Here is a 21287-nt window from a genome sequence, read left to right as displayed (position 1 = left end):
ACTGAACATACAACAGATATTACATAGTACTTTGGCATATATATTAGCATCACAAAAAAGGTGTGAAGTTAGATAACTAATAGTTTATGTGTGATCAGATAGCGGATACATATTGTTGGCTTACTTACAAATATACAGTATTGTCTCGCCTCAGACTCAAGCGAATCTGTTCGGACCCGACGGACCGTCAACAACAGCTCACTCGCATCACAGCTAATTTCTTGAATTGTCACTATCCTCTCAAACTATTAATATCTGCTACCGGTATATCAAAAGCATCTGCTAATTCCCGCTCAGACCTTTTGTCTTACACCCATAGACCTGTCACCGATGCTCGTATACCTATGGTATTTGATCACAGCCCCCTCATCAAAATCTCTTGGTAACTCAATCAAGAACGACTACAAAACTCTTTAGAAAGACCCCAATATATCTGATCTCTACCTTCATTTTCCTATTCTGGCTCAACGTTAACCTCCCCTACCCCCATCTTAAATCCCGCCTCACGTCTTCCAAATTATCCTCGGTTAATCCTACTCACGGCAATATGGCCGGTAACAGCAGACAATGCCAACTATGCACTATGATTGACACATCCAACAGGTTCAAAGTTCCTGGTACCAACATCACTATCCACCCTCCACCACTTAATTGCCATGCCTCCGTCGTATATATTATATATTGGCGGGGTGAAAACTTCGGTTTTTTTTTTTTAATTAAATAAATAAATACTTCAGTTCTACAGGCCATTCTACCGAAGATTTTAGGTTCATGATTATAGGGTCAAACTACAAATCCATTAAGGAAAGACGATGGCTGAAATATGGATCCTTTCATAGATACCAACCGCCGTCTCACATCGTGCGGGACGGTCTCGCGTTTCAAAGTGATTTTAAATGAAACCCGCATTTTGCAGAGACACATGCGTGATCATAAATGTGTCTCGCATTTAGCACAAGTATGCGTGATAACAAATTGTAACGAATTCAGTGAAAAAATGTATTTAAAATTAGAAGGAATTGGTTTTATTAAAAAATTATAAAACGGTCATGCGGTTAACTTAAGTCAATATAGAGCTTTCATTATCTTGTTCATGAATCAATTCACCGAACATCTGCCAGCTTCGTTATCTCGTTCCCGATCTTGTTTCGCATTCTCCGACAACCGAACAAGGTAACAGCATCAGCATCGTCTCTAGGGAAGCGCGAACGGTCTCTATGGGCGTCACTGTGAAGGGACTTATCACTCATTCACATGTACTCATGGCTGCGTGTTAAGCCGGACACTCACTGCGTAGTACGACGGCTGCTATTCTAAATAATGCTATGTATCCCGATATGTACGACCGACTAACAACATATTATAAGGAACGAGCCATTTTCTCTGGTGTTAAGAAAATGAATGCGTTGTGTACTTTGATTTTTGACGTAAATCGTTCATCAGAGGTGCCTTATTATATTGTACATTTTTATTTAAAATTAGAATTTAATTGTGTTGTGCGGAGTGGCTGTTGACAAATAACGTCTGTGACAAAATTAACAATACCGTTAAAAGACAATGACGACTAAAATGTTTTCTTTTAAATAACAACACATTTAAAGTTAATAATTATCATTTTGTATTCCAAGGTGGAAATGATGTTCTACGATATGCGTAGTACTTCTGGGGAGGATGCCTCAACAGTGGACACACTTTTCCGGGAAATAAACCGAGTCATGGAGAAATATCAAGTGCCATGGGCCAATTGTGTTGGGTTTGGAGTTGACAATTGTAACTTGAACATTGGTGAGCTTGTACTTTATGGCTACTGATATAGAACACTACAGTAGAAGTACACACGTTTATAGGCATACCATTGATTATGGTAATCAATGATTAATGTATTAAGACTCTTCTATTAGTAGGTGCGAGAAACTCCCTCATGACGCGAGTTAAAGAAAAGAATGAGCGGTGCTTCTTTGCGGGATGCTCTTGTCATCTAGCACACATAGCGTCCGGTAAAGGAGGGAAAGGGTATGCCAAAATTAGTGGATTTGATGTCGAAGGTCACCAGGTAGATCTCTATTACTACTTCAAACGCAGTACGAAGAGGAAAGGGATTCTAGCGGAATACCTAGATTTTGTGAGGGAGGAATGGAACGAGTATATTTACCGATATATAGTACCAATTGATTCATGGTCCTTCGCAGTAACATTTTTTAAAATTTTAAGGTGGTTCAGTCTTGAAAAATGCTGCGCAAAAGAGCTGACGAAGTTAAGTGGGCTAAAGTCAATGTTTTTGAGTCGACGATGATGGAGAGGATGTTCACAGCGGAAAGGCAGGACCAGCAAGGTTTAAACGGCTAAAGAAGGCGTTTTCAAATCCACTAACAGAGGTCCACTTGCATTTCTTTCAGTCTGTTTTGCCGATATTTATTAATTTGTATCTATTTTTGCAAAGACGTGACCCGCTCCCCCAGAAAGTTTACCCAGTTACTATGGAACTTACTAAGAGAATCGGCCAGAGATTATTGAATGTAGACGTATTAGGTTCTATTGATGAGACCGTCATCAAGAATGAGTCGAACTATCTTCCACTTAGTGAGATGCATATTGGTCTCATGGTTACAGAGATGTTGGACCACAAACTAGAAGAAGGGGAGATAACAAGAAATGACAAAGACAAGGTACTACTGGCAGCTAGACACTTTTTTAAGGAAAGTTTGTTGTACATTGTAAAGAAGATGCACATTCAAGAAGAGTTGTGGCAGCACGCTATGTGGACAGTGGCGGCTCTAGGATATATTTTCTGCGGGGGCTAAGTTGTCCGACAGGGGGGACTTGAGCTCGTAGGCTCGAGCTGGGGGAAGGGGATGAAAGGGGCCCTCACCTCCCAAATGAGGTTTCTTTTAAAGAATAGCAACCTCTGGGTGGCCGGAAATGACACTCTCAGACTGTGACAGACATATGTTGGCTTGGTGTGGGCCTATTTTTTTTATGTTTTATGGTCTGACTGCCCGACGAGCTCTGTCAGGCGGGGGGGGGGCTTGACCTGTCCGGTGGGGACTTAAGCCCCCTGTTCCCCGCTGGCGCCACCACTGTATGTGGATCGACATAGACAACCGTAGAAGTAGCCTACCAAGTGGCCATCATGTCTGTATTTCTGCAAAAAATACAGTCACATTTTGCGCTTTACGGATCCTGATGTCGATAAGCTGTACGAAGAATTCATTGCATTTAAATGCGAGGTTGATGTAACGAAATCACCAAAGACAAAGAAAGAAACCGACACAGACAGAATAGATGTCAAGTGGGCCTGTCTGTATGGTAAACGAAGCTGTTTTGGGGAGAATAGAAAATTTTGGCTGTTATTCGAAGTTGCACAACTCGTATTGCTGATTCCCCATTCAAATGCTTGCATTGAACGTGTATACTCGATGGTAAATGAGAACAAATAAGAGGGGAGTGACAGAAACAGATTGGACGTGGATGGATCCCTATCCAGCATCTTAGCGGTTAAGCTGGATCGACCCGGAGCAGAATCTGAGTGCTTCTTGTTCGAACCCTCAGATAGTCTTCTTGAAAAAGCGAAGTCTGCCACAGCGAAGTATAACAGTGAACATAGAAGTTCTTAAAGGTGGTAAACCACTGTAATTTCAGTCGTTATTGGCCTAATATATATACTATAGTTTAATTTAATGGGGCCCGACAGTTTTAAACATTGAAAATACGCTGGCCTGTCATCATCATACTAAACAGCATTGTCTGATGGCTCATGTAAACGATCGCTACAGTTTTTTTCCACGTTTTGGGAAAACCCCCAAAAAACAAAAATGGGTAGGTCGTCAGGAAGAGCAAAAACGACCGCATAACGCTGTTGCATCGCTTACCGTCTAGTAAGAGGTCTATCCCAGCCTTTTCAGCTCATTAAAAAATGCCGAACCTCAATATTGTAAATTTTGGGTCGGTCGGGCGTGGCCAACACAATATATTTTTTTTATTTGGCCTTATGCTGCGGTTTGTCTTGATCGATGTGGCGCGTGACACAAGCGTGTCTTTTGCTTTACCGTCAGTGGTTTTGAAATTTTTCATGTTTTTGTACGCGAGTGCCCTTTGATGTTTCCAGTGGACGCATGGGAAAAACGCTAACATAAGATATAATAAGGTGAGAGTTTTTTTTTATACCTTTTTTTAAGCGAACCCGCCGCCTGCAAATAATGACGATTTCGAATAAAAATAATTTTTTTTCTTAACCAATTATCGTACCCGCCGACACAAAGTTTTTCTTTATATTTCTGCCTTGAAATCTCCAAAGATAAGATATGTATATATCTTTCTAATTGTATCGGTAAATACAAAAGATTTAACCATCCCATTACTAAACTGTTTACATTTACCAATAAAATTTTATTTATATTTTTATTTAACTCCTTGGTTGACTCACTTCAGCTAAGTTAGATAAAAAGGCTATTAAGTCCTGATCCAGGCAAATGGAAATGTATTCCATTATTTTATATGCATCCTATTGAGTATACTATATGTAGTCAAAGGTTAACTTAGAGGAGCATGCTTCCTTGAATAAATTACCAATATTCTATAGGAATTTTATTGATACGTGTATCCGTTATAATAACATACAGGAAATCAAACTGCATTGCATATGTGAGGTAAAACTACAACGAATTTGGGAAAATAAGAATATTACTGTAAACAATAAATCTCTTTTTAATAAATTTTGGATTGAGATAAATATACAAAATGTAGGTGACATCATTGTAAATGATAGAATTAAGCAGGTGAACGAAATAATTCCATCTCTCTCAAAAACACACGATGCTTTAATTGAGCATACAAAATTAAATGCAGCCATTCCAAGTAGTTGGAAAAATATTATCAAATATAATCCCTACTGTTTAACACACAGAGAAAACGATTGTAAAACAAATTATGACATTATTTTGAAGAAACAAAATGTTAAAAAATTCTACACATCATTTTTAAAACCAATATATAGCATACCAAATGTTGGAATCAAATGGAAAATGAATTACAAAACAATTCAATTAACTGGGAACATTGTCGGAAAGAGAAAGTACACTCAATGCTACATATTAAAAGGTTGCTCAATTTAATTATAAATTATTACACAGAATCTTGCCAACGAAAAGTCGGCAAAAGATCAAACACAGACTTCTGCGAAGCATGTAACGAAATAGAAAATGAAAAACATATGCACTTATAAAATCCGCATACGCCTTAAAACTAAAAGAAAATGCATACTTTTGGAGTCCGTACTGAGCCCAAAAAGTCTGCAATGAAACTGTTAAACTGTAAAGAAAATGATTCATGTTGGAAAAAATTCAATATTATATTACAATTGTGCCTAAAGAAGCCTGATAAAATAAAATGGATGAATATCGTACTTGCAAGCTGTGAAGAAGAAGAAGACAAATGAGTTAGTTTCAATTTTAACTTTTTGTATATTTAAATGTAAAGCGATGTATAGACTAAATCTAAGAAAGAAATGTCCTTGGACAATGTTTACATTTGAGTCTTGTCACTTGTGAGTTTTTAACAAACAAAGAAAAAGCCAAAAAAAGTGGTCAAATTTTGACTTTCAGAAATTTGGGAAAGCTTTTAATGTTGTTATTGTCAGGTAATTTTTGTTGTGTTTTGGTTTTTGTTTATTTCTTTATAAATATAAATTGATGTGTAAAAATATTTTAAGTTACAAAAATACAAAAAAAAAATTTTTTGGACAAAAAAGTGTATGTATTGCTCAGTAAGAGACCTGAAATTTACAAGACAAATATGCATAAAGAATTATGATGTGCCATATGTGATGAATAATAATTTTGTATTATTATGATTATGACATAATGTTTAACAAAAGGATCAAAAATATAAAAATGAAAATAATAATAATAATGAGAAATTGGTATCTGTGTATCTAAGGGCTTCTACAACCCGTCATTTTGTAAAAATTCTTGTATTTGTGTTAAATGAAAAAGTATTGAAATAAAAGTGGGCGATTCCCACAAAAGAGAAAAAAAAATTATTTTTATTTTCTCCTCCGTCTGAATGTTTTTGACAAAACTATTTGCTAAATAAGAAAATAAAACTTTATTTTTAGTTTGATTCCGCCGCCATCCTCTGATGATCATTTAAAAAAAATAAGTTCGCAAAGCAAGTAATGATAAAAGTCTCGCCTAACGAACAATAATAGTACATTCCACGATCTGGGGTTCCAACACATTACTCAACGCTATGGCATTCCGACTTGAACATTCTCAATTTCAACATTCTTTACTAAATTATATATTCTATGTTCTCTGACAGCGGAGTTAACGGTTCATAAAAGCCAAAAGCTCTGAGCGTGAGGAGGCAAAGCACCAGGGGCCTTTACCCCTGGACCCCTACTGGGGCCCACTCCGCCCCATGGCCCCCTGCATCTGTTTTTTCGCTTCACTAGCATACTTAACGCTCGCTTATTAGGGCCTCCAACAGCAGTCAGCGCCAGGGCCCCACAAACTCCGTGACGCCACTGACTACATTGCATACACTATGTGAAAAATAGCCGTCACTATTACGACACATTTCTGGTAAATTTATTAAGTGCTCATTTTATTTACCATGAATTACCATTACATCATTTCTATTAAATGTCCATTAGTATTTTTATTATTGCTATTATTATCTTTATTATATGCATTACTTCTATTTTGATAATTTTGATGGGCCGACTACTGTATATTTTAATCCACTATAAGTACAGTATATCAAGCGACCAAACAATAATGTATATTTGTAAGTAAGCCAAACAATTTGTATCAGCTATCTGATCACACATAAACTATTAGTTATGTAACTTCACACCTTTTTTTGTGATGCTAATATATATGCCAAAGTACTATGCAAGATCTGTTGTATGTTCAATGCACACTGAAGAAGGTTGCAGAGACGACCGAAATATTTGTGCTCAAATAAAATATATCTATGTTCCAGAAATTATGTTCCAGAAAAGTAGTTTCTACTTTTGATTTATTTTGTTTTGAATAATTTTTCGTATTTATTGTCTTTGTTTTTTAATTGTGTACTTTATTCCTAACTTGTGCAATCTCATTTATTCTTAAAAGAAATTTAAAATGATTAATACAGTAGCAGTGGTAATGACAATAAAAAATTAGTTAATTGTATAGTTGGATAAATTATTTTGCTTGTAGCTTAATAAATGAATTTTAATTTAATTAATTTTATTGTATTTCCACTTTGAATTTATTCTATAAATTTCATATATTGTAAATTCTTATATTGTAATTTTGTAATATATCTTTTTTGTAATGCATTTTTTCAGCTATTGCTGCCAGTTTGTATTTTCATATTTTATACCGAAATAAATAAAAAATAAATAAAATAAAGTCAACCCTTGCTTTCTGTCACTCGTGCTAGTCTCACTAAATGTTATATTATATATATATATATATATATATATATATATAAATCATCAAAGAAAGGTAAATACAGTGTTCGAATAAAGGACATAATAATACATCGTGTAACACAGCTCTCAACGAATGTAGTCCTGTAAATAAATGAATAAAGAAATCGTGTAATAAAATGCCTCTGGCGGGACTCGAACCTGCGACCTCTCGCTGTCAAGGGGAGCATCATAACCATTAGACCACGGAGGCTTCATGGTTGAACAGATTCAAATACCACCAGATACACTCCATTACACAATACGGCTAGAAACAAATAGTTGCATATAATATAAATCGAGATAGCCGTTAACACTGTTAAATTATTATAAGAGACAGTATATATATATATAAATCATCAAAGACCTTTCTTTGATGATTTATATATATATATATATATATATATATTTCATTACATTAAATCAACAAATATATTAAAAATATTCTTCAAAAAAAGTCAGCAAAGTTTTATCGGCCAATTTGTATGAGAGTATAACACGGCCAGAAGTAATGCCAGTTACTGTAACCTGTGTATGTTTCAATAAAAGTTTGAAAATTCCAATTTTGGAGTTTTCGCGTATAGTACGCAAAACCTCCTTAATCGGAGATTTGATTAGTCTAAAAGGCATTTTATTACACAAGTTGAATAAAAGTTTAAAAACCCCGATTTCGGGGGTTTCGCGTATAGTACGAAGAATCTTCGAAATCGGAGGTTTCGCGTATATTACGCAGAAACTCCGAAGTCGGAGGTTTGAATAAAAGTTTGAAAGCTCCAATTTTTGAGTCTTCGCGTATAGTACGCAAAACCTCCAGGATCGGAGGGTTAATTAAAGTTTTGCTCTCTCTATATATAGAGAGTTTTCGCGTATGGTGCACAGAAACTCCAAAATCGGAGGTTTGAATAAAAGTGTTAAAACTCCGATTTCGGAGGTTTTGCGTACTATACGCAGAAACTCCGAAATCGGAGCTTTGATTGAAAGTTTGAAAACTCCGATTTCGGAGGTTTCGCGTATAGTACGCAAAACCTCCTTAATCGGAGATTTGATTAGAGGCATTTTATTACACAGTTTGAATAAAAGTTTAAAAACTCCGATTTCGGAGGTTTCGCGTATAGTAGGGGTGGATTACATTGGATTTTATTCGGTGTAAACACCAAGGATAACCCACGAAAGTTTAAGACTTATTTCCAGTAGGGTCCTTCTGGTGGTAATTGGGCAGTACACCGGGAGACAATCTACTACTCTTTTCTAAAGAATGTACTGCGTTCTTTAACGTGCACACGGGACCAACAGCTTAAACGTCTCATCCGAAAGACGGTGCGCTATTATAACTTGTATTTCAGCCCTCCAGCGAAAAAGAGAGGCAGCGATGAGAATTGAACCGGGGACCTAGAGATCTCCACGGTTAAGCACACACAGCGGCTACCACCAACTTTGCCGACTGAGCTAAGCTGCGCTCTCGCAGAAACTCAGAAATCGGAGGTTTGAAGAAAAGTTTGAAAACTCTAATTTTGGAGTCTTCGCGTATAGTACGCAAAAACCTCCAAGATCGGCGGGTGATTAAAAGTTTTGCTCTCTCTCTTTATATATAGAGTATTTTTTTTAATCAGTTATCTGAGAACAACGTAAATTTTGGTCCATATCTAAGAGTCTTGAAGTGAGGAGGGGGAGATGGGGAGCGCAAAGGTGAAGAGGGGATCGATGATTAGGTGAAGGGAAGCCAGCTTAAATTGAAGTGATTTTTAACAACTTCTGCACTAGAGTGCCCCTTTACCATTATCTATGGGTCGCTGCTTTGTCTTGTGAACTCTTACTGACTGTTCGTGTTTTTGTTTTTTTTTTGGGTGGGGGGTGCAACTGGGGGACGCAAGTATTTTTAGGAGAGTGCGCCCCCTGCGCTATGGTGCCTCTTTACCATTATCTATTTGGTGCTGGATTGTCTTGTGAACTCTTACTGTCTGTTTGTGTTTGGCTACTGGAATCTCCATTGTTCGGCATAGCGCTCTCTTGAACCTCCTGCTCGACCTTAATCTCTTGAACCGAACTCTTGGAAGCAACACCCTTAGATGCTGAACTGCGTTTACGCTTTGTATCTGAAGAAAGATACGTAAAATAGGGGCTTATATAGTAAATTTGATCATCATGATGTTTGCTGATGATGTATGTCTGAAGTTCTTAAAAATTTAAATTTCCATTTTAATTACATTAATACAATATTAAAATAAAGATTTTGAGAAAAGCAGGTATAAGACACTGATAATACATGCTAAAATGTGATAGATGTAGACATTCTTTATTCCTTACTTATTGATTAATAATAAATAATTGTCATTTATAATAAATTTTATTCCGTTGCAATGGCTTATAATAGGCCTTTGTATCAGCCGCGATCACTGAAGTGGTACTTTCCTCATATCTACTACAGAATACTGGCTATTACTCTGCTCATTTCGCTGTACTGTACTACCGTAATGTGAATACTGATTTCTCACATGTGTGGCGTGAAAAGTCCTCGTCCAATATTTTGTAAATTCAGTGTTAGTGTAAAATTATTCTTTTACGATATTTCAATACCGGTAGGTAATAATATATCCTTTTTATTTCAACCGTGCATTTGGGAATCATGATCAGCTTAATATATCTAGAAGGGTATTAAACATAATGAAGATATATTACATAATATATAGGCATATATACAAATAATAAAAACTCTGACCCAGCGAGTACTAAACATACTGTACCTTTGGTGTTTGTGTTCCCCATTCAGAATTCGTTAAACGCTATCTGCAATATAAGTTATAACACAAATATATTTAGACAGGTGATCGTAGATCATACGCACCCTACACTGCTAATATGAGTATAGAGAAAATAGAAAACAGTGCTATTTTCTCTGATACGAGCTGGCTCTACTCATAGAGAATTCTGTATGCTGTACTACAGTACATAAGTACCAATATTAGGCAGATTGGTATTCACCTGGGTCTGGAAATAAAAATTCATATTTAGTCCCAATTTTTCCCAACGATTGGTATCTTCTTACTGGCTGCTAGATCACACTGCTTATTCCAGTAAACTTGCGCCTTGCGTTTGGAACGCAAAGGTGAAGAGGGGATCGATGATTTGATTAGATGAAGGGATACGTAGCGCCGTTTGGGACATTTACTATTTTGTTGACAAAATACCATTTTGTCTCGACAAAATACCATTTTGTCTCGACAAAATACCATTTTGTCTCGACAAAATTTATTTTGTTACGACAAAATGATATTTTTATAAAACAGAATTTATTTTGTCACCATAAAATGCTATTTTGTTAACAAAAGGACTTTTGTAGGTAACATAATTTATTTTGTCAACAGAACGAGGTTATGCAAATGAGGAGGCGGAGCTTCTTCTTGGTTGGATGAGGCGCTAATAAATCAACCTCTTTTGCTTTTGATCAATTACGTCATCTATATGCGGCACTCGTTTTGTTATTGTTCATAATGCTCGAGTTCGTACATTATAAAGATCGACACCATATTTGCTGTTTGTGTATTTTTAACATAAATTAACATATTTGTTTTACCAAGTCACTAACAACTCTTTTACGTGCGTTAGGACATTGGACGCATGAAAGATATCGATGGTAAAGCTTGGCTATGGCGAGCCTAGTTGTCATTTAATCGTAAATAGAGATATCATAGTTTTAAATAGAGATATCTTAATTTTCTCATTGACAAACGCCTGTTGGTGAGGGATTTATTATCATTCATAATATTTACCATATAATTATAAAAATTCAGATGGCAATATGATGACGTCAAAATGTCCGATCAGCCATAATGATCTATACAATCATATCTACAACCCATGTGTTTTCAGAATATGTAATAAAAATTGGGGGTCACATTTCCTCCTAAGGACGTTTGGACGGTAATGGCACAGGAAATTGAACCTTGTTAAGTGTCATTTAATTAAAAACGCCTGTTGGTCGGTAATTTTCCCTTTAATCCAACTATATTATATCAGTCCAATAGCGTCGAAATAAAGTCTGCCGCCCTCTGTCTGGAACTTCGTACATTGACCGTCATGTAGCGCTCGCGGTGCTGATTGAAAAGTTTCATATGCTAAAATCCTAAGGAACTATAACTGATTGAAAATAGGCATGATATTGGCATATTTTTAGTGTTTGTCGACAAAAACGCGCACAAGGATTTGACCATGATGCCGTCATCAAAATGTAAAAAAAAGTCACTCTTATGAAACGGAATTGTCTCAGCTATAACATACTCAAAGTTGGAAGACGATCGATTAAAGATAAGTGAGAAATTTGTGAATACAGTGTCAGAAACCTAAAGCATGTAAAAAAGCGAAATTTCCAGCTTCCGTATGTGCTCCGCGTGTAAAAATGCGTGCGCGGTGCGGAAAATTTGAAAAATGTTGAAATTCTCAAAATGGCCTGAAACGTGCTCTAATTTAGTCAAAAAGTGATTTTTAGCATTTTAAAATTTTGACGCACGTGTACGCGCGTGTTATGACGTGCACGTGCAATATTTTGGTACGTGATATTCAACCTTGATATGAAGTTTATGTCCACTGAATATGATTTAGAAATGACAATTGCTTAGGACGATATGATCGATAATGTAAAAACGCAAAATTGCGCGTAAATGACGTCAGGCATGACTGAGCACATTGAAAACTTTATTGTGACTATTCCAGGCCAAGCCAAATGTTCGTTGAAGCGCGCACGAACGTAGCTCGTGCCAATTTTGAGATATCGTGCTAACAAGAAATGGGGAGAAAGTGTAGAATTAAAAAAAATGATCTTTGACAATAACAATAGGTGATCCGCTAGTTATGCGGATCACCGAAAAAAAAAGATGATGATCCTGACAATAACAGTACGTTATCCGCATTAGATGCGATTACCAATCACCAATTACATTTCAAAGAAATTTAAAAACTACATTTTGGAAAATTTAAACTGCGTTTTGCAAAATTAGAACCTCATTTTGGGAAACTACATCTACATTTTAAGAAATACGCCTACATTTTGATAAATTAGACACTGAATTTTGCAATAACATTTTGATTTTAACATGGACTTTTGCTGCGTATGGCACCCCATAGCCTGGGTTCCAGGCCCTGATTTTGGGTTACGCACTCTTTATTGCATTTAGTGCGCGCCATACTTAATTTAATTGGCGTCCCATACTCGATTTCTTTTTTCGGATTATTATTCCGTCTCTAAATTAACTTTCTCGTTGGTGGCACTGTCCAGAATGGCTGTCCAGAATGAGAAAAATAATTTAAAAAAATAAGAGTGTTGTGGCAAGTCTGGGCACCCCCATAAATGACAGCAGCATATTTTGTACTAGTCTCGTTCGTTTGCAATTAAAGTTCAAAGACAGTATTTTATAGAAAAACCCCGTTTTTTGCCAACTGTTCACCTTAAATTCAAGAAAGAAACCACTGAGCTCTACCAGGAAGAGCATAAATCTGTTAAAAACGAGATGAAAAAAAATTGCAACCAATTAAAATAACTAAATATTAACTATGAACTGACAGCAGATGAAAACAGAGAAAAAACATTGAATTAAACTATGATTTGCATTCGAAACGCTTATCAACATTGCCTACAGGATGTCAATAAAGTATCGTTTCGTTCGTTTCGCTGAAATTTGCGGGTTCAGTTGTAAACCTATAGTACACAGGATTCATATGGTTATAGTAACAATATGCTGCAAGTCTTCTCTGGACTTCTTTGGTGACTACTGTCGCAAAACAGTCCTTATACGACTCTACTCGTGGTACAAAATGTCCGTGAGTGTGCATGTTCTCCTTGTTTATGGAACACAATTCTTTTGTGTTTAGCACTATCAATTGGTATGTGATGAGAGAAGAAGCTCAAGAAGCAAGGAACAAGGACAATAACAGGGGTGGATCCAGAATTTTTCAAACGGATGGGAGGCACAGCATATTTAGAATAGAAAAGTGAGCAGCTCTAATTTCAATATATGCATTGAAATTTAAAATACAGTGGCAAAACGCCTCCCCTCCCCCTACTGGATCTGCGCCTGAATAAGGCAAGAAAGACATCTAGTGTCGACAATATGAGTGATGTTTTTCATCGTTGGATGGTAACAGGAGATGTTGTTATCAGCAGTATTTCGTTCAAAACTCCACAGTCAAAACCTCTGCCACGTGAAGTTCAAAAGATGTTAAAAGACCCTCCAGTCATTCAAGACAGAGATTCTTCTAACAGTGACGCATGATAAGAAACACAAAAATAGAATACAGTATTAGACACGACAATTGGAACATTTTAAAAGGTAGGACATTAAGTTGAAACTCTATCTCAGTTTGACATTTTTTTAAATTATAAAGTACGCACCTTTCATGATGGAGTTAATATCAAGTTTAACATGAAAAACAACATCAAAACTAGGGGTGCCGCCACCAGCAGGGGTGGGGGCCGTCGGAGAGAAAAATTACAATTCGTCAGGGAGAAGAAAAAAATATATGTGTTTTGTACATTAGTAAACTCAATCGAATAAATAAACCTTTGAAATACACATTTTAAAGATTCTTGCATTCAGAATCTACAGGTCGGAAAACCCCTTATATGTTTCAATAATCAATGTAATATGACTCTGCCTAGGTAATACCAAGCAATCGCCTCATCCAATAAAAAAACAGTATTTTGATGAGTCATACATATTTGAAAATAGTTTCATTGAATCCGACAGGTTTGAAAACAGTCTTAACATTAACCTAATCAGTATTTTTTATGAGTGTTGACTTTTGGCATATTTTGAACCAATTCTGACCCACTGCATGTGCGGCGTTGTAACATTTCGTCATGGGTAGACGACAAAATGCCTTCCCACAAAACACAGTCATGTGAATACTTGTTTCTCTCACTAGCTATTTTACCGTTTATGGTCTCAATGTACAACGTGCTATAAAATGCTTTTTTGGAATAATGAATATAAACATATAGGCCTATATACCTTTTGTTTAATGTTGTTCAGTTTTTATGCATCGTCGGAGATAAATTGTATCTGCTAACACCATCAAAACATACTTCACTTCATTACAGGATTTTGTAAAACATAATTCCACTTCATTAAGCATGATTCCGTTTTATTAAACAACAATTCATTCAATTTAATTTTCTTCCGTCAGGTATTTACATTTGCTTCATGCCAAGGTATAATGTATTACAAATATACTTTTTTTTACAATATGAAATTGTGAGAAAAATAGGGAGAAAGTACTAGGAGCCTCAACACTATTTTTAATACACATATTTTTTAATTCCAAAAAAATTACTGGAATCTATAGAAAGTTTAATTAAATTTGTGAATTTAATAGCGTTTCTTTCCAAATTGAGTTACTGATTTTTGTGCTAACAACAACGTGATATGCAACCCCTAGAGCCCTTCCCTGGTTCTTAATCGGAAGCCCGCGGTCCAAATTTGTCCCGCAAGGCAAATTCATTTGGTCCGTGAGGGAAAAATACATTCAAAAAACATTAAAGGTTAGATGAATACATTTTCAATGACATAAAGACAAAAATGCAGCCCCTGAGCAATGTGAGCGGGGTGGTTTCAAAATGAGCAAGATGATATAGGCTTGCCATAAATAGAAAAAATAGCGCCAAAATCGGGTGATTTCGGTGGTTTTATTCTTCAAGTATGTTTCCAACGAGCAAAAAAAAAAAAAACAAAAACAAAAACAAAAACAAAAAACAAAAAACAAAAAAATTCACTCAGAATTATTAAAAAGCTCCGAAGATTGGTGTTCTTAATAGTTCTCCTAAAGTAGACATAACAATTGCAGGGTGCTGAAGTTAAAAACAGCGAAATTTAGGTTATTTAGGTTATTTTTCAATACGGTGCTATTAAAAATACATTTCGGTAGTCCTACATTCTTACTATGTACATAATGAGGAAAACGTTTTGCATTTCTCAAAACATATGTCGAGACATGACGCGTACGGCAGGTTTTTGTATTGTGATCATCAATTACATTGATAACGAGATTCACCAAAGTCGATTAACGACTGTTGAACTTGATGACACGTCCACACAGTAATTTCTCGCGACGACCCAATTTTGGGTTATGACTTCTGGTGCAGGCATAGTACAAATTAAAAGCATAATATAAAAAAAAAAAACCTTTCAAATTATAGATCTATCTTAGCGGAAATAGTTTCACCCAGATGTATCGATTGTTTGGCGGATTATATCACTGTGTTTCGTCAAAAGACATCTTTTAAAGTCGTCATACAGTATTTGCATTACACCGGCTTAAGTGCCGCCAAGTTTCATCTTTGTATGTTATTCTGTTCATTGTGATTTGTTAACAATATTTTTTACTTTACACAGGTAATAAAAAGTTAGTTTACCAAAAGGCAGTGCTCGTAAAAATACATTTCGCTTGTCCTTTATTCGTACTATGTACCCGAATATGTACATAATGAGGAAAACGTTTTGTATTTTTCAAAAAATATGTCGAGACATGAAACCTACGGTAGGTTTTTGTACTGTGATCATCAATTACATTGATAAAAAGACTCACCAAAGTCAATTAACGACTGTTTCACCCAGATGTATAACGATTGTTCGGCGGAGATTATATTTGGCCCGTGAGATCAACTTTTAGCAGATAGGCATATTCATAAAATATCTATAGATTAAGCATCCTGCCATAGAGAGCAGTTGATCATACACAATAACTCGAGAAGTAAAACTCTCCTCAGGCAGCTTTCCGGTTATTTCCTAGTCTAGGGTTTGAAGCCAGAATAACGTTTGTTTTTTGTTTTTTATTCGGTTTCAACATTAATACATATAGCATTACAAATGTCAATGGCGTGAATATTATCTAGTCAAGGTTGAATAAGGCAACAATGTAATAGTGCATTTGTTAATGTGTTAATATATTTTCCATACTCAATTATCACTTTAATTTTTACAGGAAGTGGGAGGGCGAGATTTTTTGCTAGAAGCTGATGCACTTACGTCCAAGGTGCGTAAGATTAGAGATAAATTACCATTTTTAATGTATCGGTCATACAATGACATTTTCACTTTAATTATTTTCAGCTTCTCGACTATGTGGACTCGACTTAGATCGCAACCGATTTCAGGCAGTCTATGAAAACAAACGACGCAGAGGCAACGGCGGCGGAAGCGGGGAGAGGGGAACATGGGGCCATTGGCCCCTCCACTTTTTCTACTGGGTGTGGGGGGGGGGTAGACATTGTCCTCCACTTTTGTGACTGTTCCGAGCGCCAGTGACATACATGACCGAGTCGAGTGGCCGAACGGTAAGGCAGGGGCGCCGCTAGCTACAGCCTTAACATCGGCGCTGGTTCCAACCGCTCCTCGCCCATGGTTCGGTTGGTAGAACCAAGTCGTCTAGGATAAGGACTTAAAATGGAGGTCCAGTGTATACATCTGGCTCGTGTGCACTTTAAAGTACCCACTGCATCTTTCGGAAGAGTAGGGGGTTACCTCGATGTTATGGTCCATTTCAGAAACTGTCGTTTTGGAATTATGTGAACATGTATCCACAATGAAGCGCCTATTTACGGCTGTTATACTATGTAGTCACGTACCACGCCCATACGCAATTCAGCACAATGACGCTGCAAGTTATGGGTTACACTATTTCATCAAGGATACCCTCATAATGGTTTGAAAATTGTGATCGCGACTTCGAATTTTGTTGGATAATTTAAAAAATGTCCAAGAATCTCTGCTTACCAAATCGTGGTTTTGAAAGTAAATTAAATTTGAAACTATTAATGACCTACAGTATTTACAGTACATGTACACTGTTGCTGTAGCCAAGATTTTCAAAACAGTGTGGGACAATTCAATAGTGGAAACAATCAAAGAGTGAACCCATTTTTAACGCGTGTTATTTATACATTTTATATACTGTATTTTAAAATAAATATTAATAAGCCAATACGCGGCCTTTTTAAAAACAGTAAGCCAATTCCTAGCTTTAATCGCGCTTGCCCGTATCAAGGTCAATCGACAAAAACAAGCATACACACAAAAATACATTAAAAATAATGCTAAAGCCTCTCAAGAAAATAGCTTGATTGACTGACCCTAATCCACCTTAATTGTTTAGGGTTGAGGTTGAAAAATGTAAGGATTTCTTAACATAATGTGTACATTTAACACGTCATAATAAGAGATTGTTAAATTTTAATTTCCATGTTAAGCCGCGACTCTGGTCGACTGAATATAAAAATAAGCTACTTATGGCTCAATTGTGTGCTTATTGTATTTGTTGTTTCTTTTGTTATTGTATTTGGACTTTATTTCAATGTGTTACTTCGCCTGCGCTTTGGATCTTTAAAGGCGCATTATAATAATGCACAAGCCTATGTCTATATCATTAGTACTAGTAGATCGGCTAACGTTGAATTTCAGGTCGAATCGTGCATTTTTGCAAGAAGCATGAAATTTCCAACAATGATAAAAAAAATAACGCCTCCTACTGGCCGTCATCTTGAAATCCAATACGGCCGCCAAAATATATAATTTTAACCAATATATTCATAGCTGTCACAAGTATGGACTAAGCAGGTTAGTTAGGCCTATATATATATATATATATGTATATATATATATACATACATATATATATATATATATAAATGAACATTACAATTTAGTAAAAGACACAAATATTAGGGGAAATATAAGCCTAAAACGCGATCCTTAAATAAAATACAAGTTCATCGCAACCTGATGCTGCCAGCATTTTAAGTAATTTAATTATTGTTTAAGTAACTACTAGTAAACAACATATATGGACAAAATATGTCCAACTAGGCTATACTATTTAATAATAATTAACAAGAACTGATATTAAACAACACTATTCAATTTACCATTTTAGACATCTAGTTGTATCTAAAATGGGCCACTACTTAATTTGTGTAGGCCTAAGACCTACCTATATGTGTTCACTTAAGTCCAAAACGTGTCACCAATTGTTCTAACAAAATTGCATTTGTGCAAAACCATCAATATTCCTGTGTCAACTTTCCTCCAAATAACTATTCTATAACTAGCCATAAATATACCTAATATTACACTAATTAAGGGATTGTTGATAATACCTCAATTTCAACTTAAAATTCCAAGAAAAAAATAGCAAAACAGTGAAATGTTGTTACCTTGTCGTAGAAATTGTTTAAATGACTTCAAATGGTACTATCAATGGATCAACTGTATGAAATCATTGGTAAATGCATAGTAAATATAACCACTCAAGCCAAGGGGGCGTGGCTTCTCATGGTGATGTCATGCGTAATTTCAGCAACTGCTCTCGTCTTTATTCCTAATCTGCTCGACAGAGAGTGGGCCCTGGTAATCACACGGTACAGTATCGTACATCCAATGTACTAACAAATAATAACGGATCTCTTTAATATTTATGGAAACTCGCTGGTCTTATTTTAGGGATAGGGATAAGGCCTTAATCATAGAAAGAAATGAAAACTGTCAATGATCTAATACTACATATTACCAGGGAACAGTTAACTGTTCCCTGATATAACTTTAATATTTATTCAATTTTAATCAGATAAACAATTTATCTTACTGGAAGAAACAATAGGCCTAATAAATCAAAATTACAACTTTTTCAACATGACTCCTGAAGTTTTGATTTATTATTACCCAGTCAGCAGCAGGCTGACTGGGTTCTGTTTTTGAGCAGTTTCTTCTTTCTCTCTTTCTGGCAACATTTTAGTAGGCTACTAGTGGCAAACTACTGGACCAATTAAATTAAAACTTGCTCAGTAGGACCGGTGCCACCTCCCATTTATGTGTTGTTCACAACTTGAGGTCAAAAACAAACAATCGTATAAAAAAACCACTTCTCTCACAAATAACGTAGCAGTCTTGTCCTTTGCACATATACATTGGAGTCTATAGGGTGTTCAGGGATAAGGGGTCAAAGGTCAATAAGGGGTAATTTTTATCTTTTTTCTGGGAACATTTCAAAACGCTACTAGTGCCAAACTGTTGTACCGATTTCAACCAAACCTGGTCAGTAAAACCGGTGACACCTCTCATACATGTGGTGTTCACTGCTTGGGGTCAAAAATCACATAGGGTCATTGGGGGTAAAACAATTTTTTTAATGAATAAAAGACTTCTGTAACAAATAACATAGCACAGTCTTGTCTTGGGCACATGTGGCATAAGGTAGAGTCTTTATAGTGTTCAGCGATTTAGGGTCAAAGGTCATTAAAGGGTTATTCTTTTGTTCTATCTGGTAACATTTCAAAATGCGACTAATGACAAACCATTGGACCAAACTCAATCAAATGTAGTTTCAAGAACCAGTGACACTTCCTACACCCCAGTTTGGGATCAGAGGTCACATAGGGATCATCGGGGTTACATTTTCAAAATAGTGCAATTGAGCTCAAATTTACCAGGAATGATCCCAAAATGTTATTAATGGCAAACGATTGAACCAAATTCAATCAAATTTGATCATCAAAAACCAGTGACACCTCCTACACCCTAGTCTGGGATCAGGGGTGTAGGAGGCATAGGGGTCAAATTTTCAAAATAGCCCAATTGAGCTTGAATTTACCAGGAATGATCCTAACATGAAAAAAATAATCTTCGCCTATAGGTCAAAAGTCATAAGGGTCATTATGGTGAAAATTATCAAATATTGCTAGTGACTAACGATTGCATTGGAAAGACTCCTACCAAACATGGGGTGTTCACAGCTTCAAGTCAAAGGTCACAGTGGTCATCTTAGGGTCAAATCCTGAAAAATAATTGGGTTCATGTTCTATTATACATCTTATCTCTAGTTTTTATTTTTTTACTACTTTAAAAAAATTTTCATGTTAAATCAAATATATTAACTTTCCCATGTCTGTGCTGTACTGTATATTGTATAAAAATATTCAATAAATTAATATTCAGTACAGGATCTTTAGTCGCTCCTTCCAGAGTCTTACAAACTGATTTGCATAGGCCTTGTAAACGAGGCCTAAACTACAGCAGGAACGGGTAGTTGGACTAGTTCAACTATAATACCTTCATCCTAGGCTAGGTCTCTACTAAGGAGGCCTTCTGGTCCGACCTGGCAGCCAAGGCCTACGATCGTCCATAGTTGGGCCCGATCATCCGGAAATGGACCCGATCGTATGTCACCCGGCCGTAGCAGACAGCACAAAACAAAGCCTCAGCTTGCTCGCTCATGGCCGGCGGAAGCGGGGGGCCCGGGCCCCCCACTTTTTGGCGAAAAATATATAATGTCTGGAGATTTTTGTATGATCGAAAATGCAAAAAAAGGAGGGAAGAAGGATGGGAAAGAGAATGTTTATCCAGTACAGGACCGAGTTACATTTTCTCGCAATTCATATTGGCGGATCTGGGGGAGGGGTCATTGGTCCTGACCTCTCCCTTGGGCAACAAAAAAAAATGGCAAAAACAAAAGAATTCTAGACCTACCTTTTCAGGACCCGTCAGCTGATTTTTTTTTTTTTTTTTTTTTTTTTTTTTTTTGCTATTAGAAAATTCGAATTTTGAAGAACATAAAATTCATTAAAACACACTTCAAATGTCGGAAAAGCTCATTTCCCGCTATCTAGGAATCAACATTTTCCCTGGGAAGAACCACAGGACCTCCCCCTTCTTTTTGGGATTTATCGATTCATGGAAAAACTACGTATGCCACTTACTCAATCTTTTTTTTATGTATGTATACACACATAAGGCCTATTTACTGTAATAACAATGGGAAAAAATTATCTGAAAGTTTTCAAGAGTGGAAAACC

General features: G+C 36.2%; 1 long non-coding RNA gene across 1 annotated transcript; it reads right to left on the bottom strand.

The window, feature by feature from the left end:
- Positions 1-9310: 9310 nt before the first annotated feature.
- Positions 9311-18856, bottom strand: LOC117102929. The gene is made up of 3 exons (XR_004444498.1): positions 18654-18856; positions 10198-10240; positions 9311-9549 (listed from the first exon to the last, which is right to left on the bottom strand). It is a non-coding gene; the product is annotated as an uncharacterized LOC117102929 (long non-coding RNA).
- Between the last annotated feature and the right edge of the window lie 2431 nt (positions 18857-21287).

The sequence above is a fragment of the Anneissia japonica genome, unplaced genomic scaffold, assembly GCF_011630105.1.
Source record: "Anneissia japonica isolate Jap-2015-1 unplaced genomic scaffold, ASM1163010v1 scaffold1053_len387728_cov195, whole genome shotgun sequence".
Lineage (NCBI taxonomy): Eukaryota > Metazoa > Echinodermata > Crinoidea > Comatulida > Comatulidae > Anneissia > Anneissia japonica.
The sequence above is the reverse complement of the archived record's forward strand: the minus strand, read 5'-3'. Positions and strand labels throughout refer to the sequence as shown.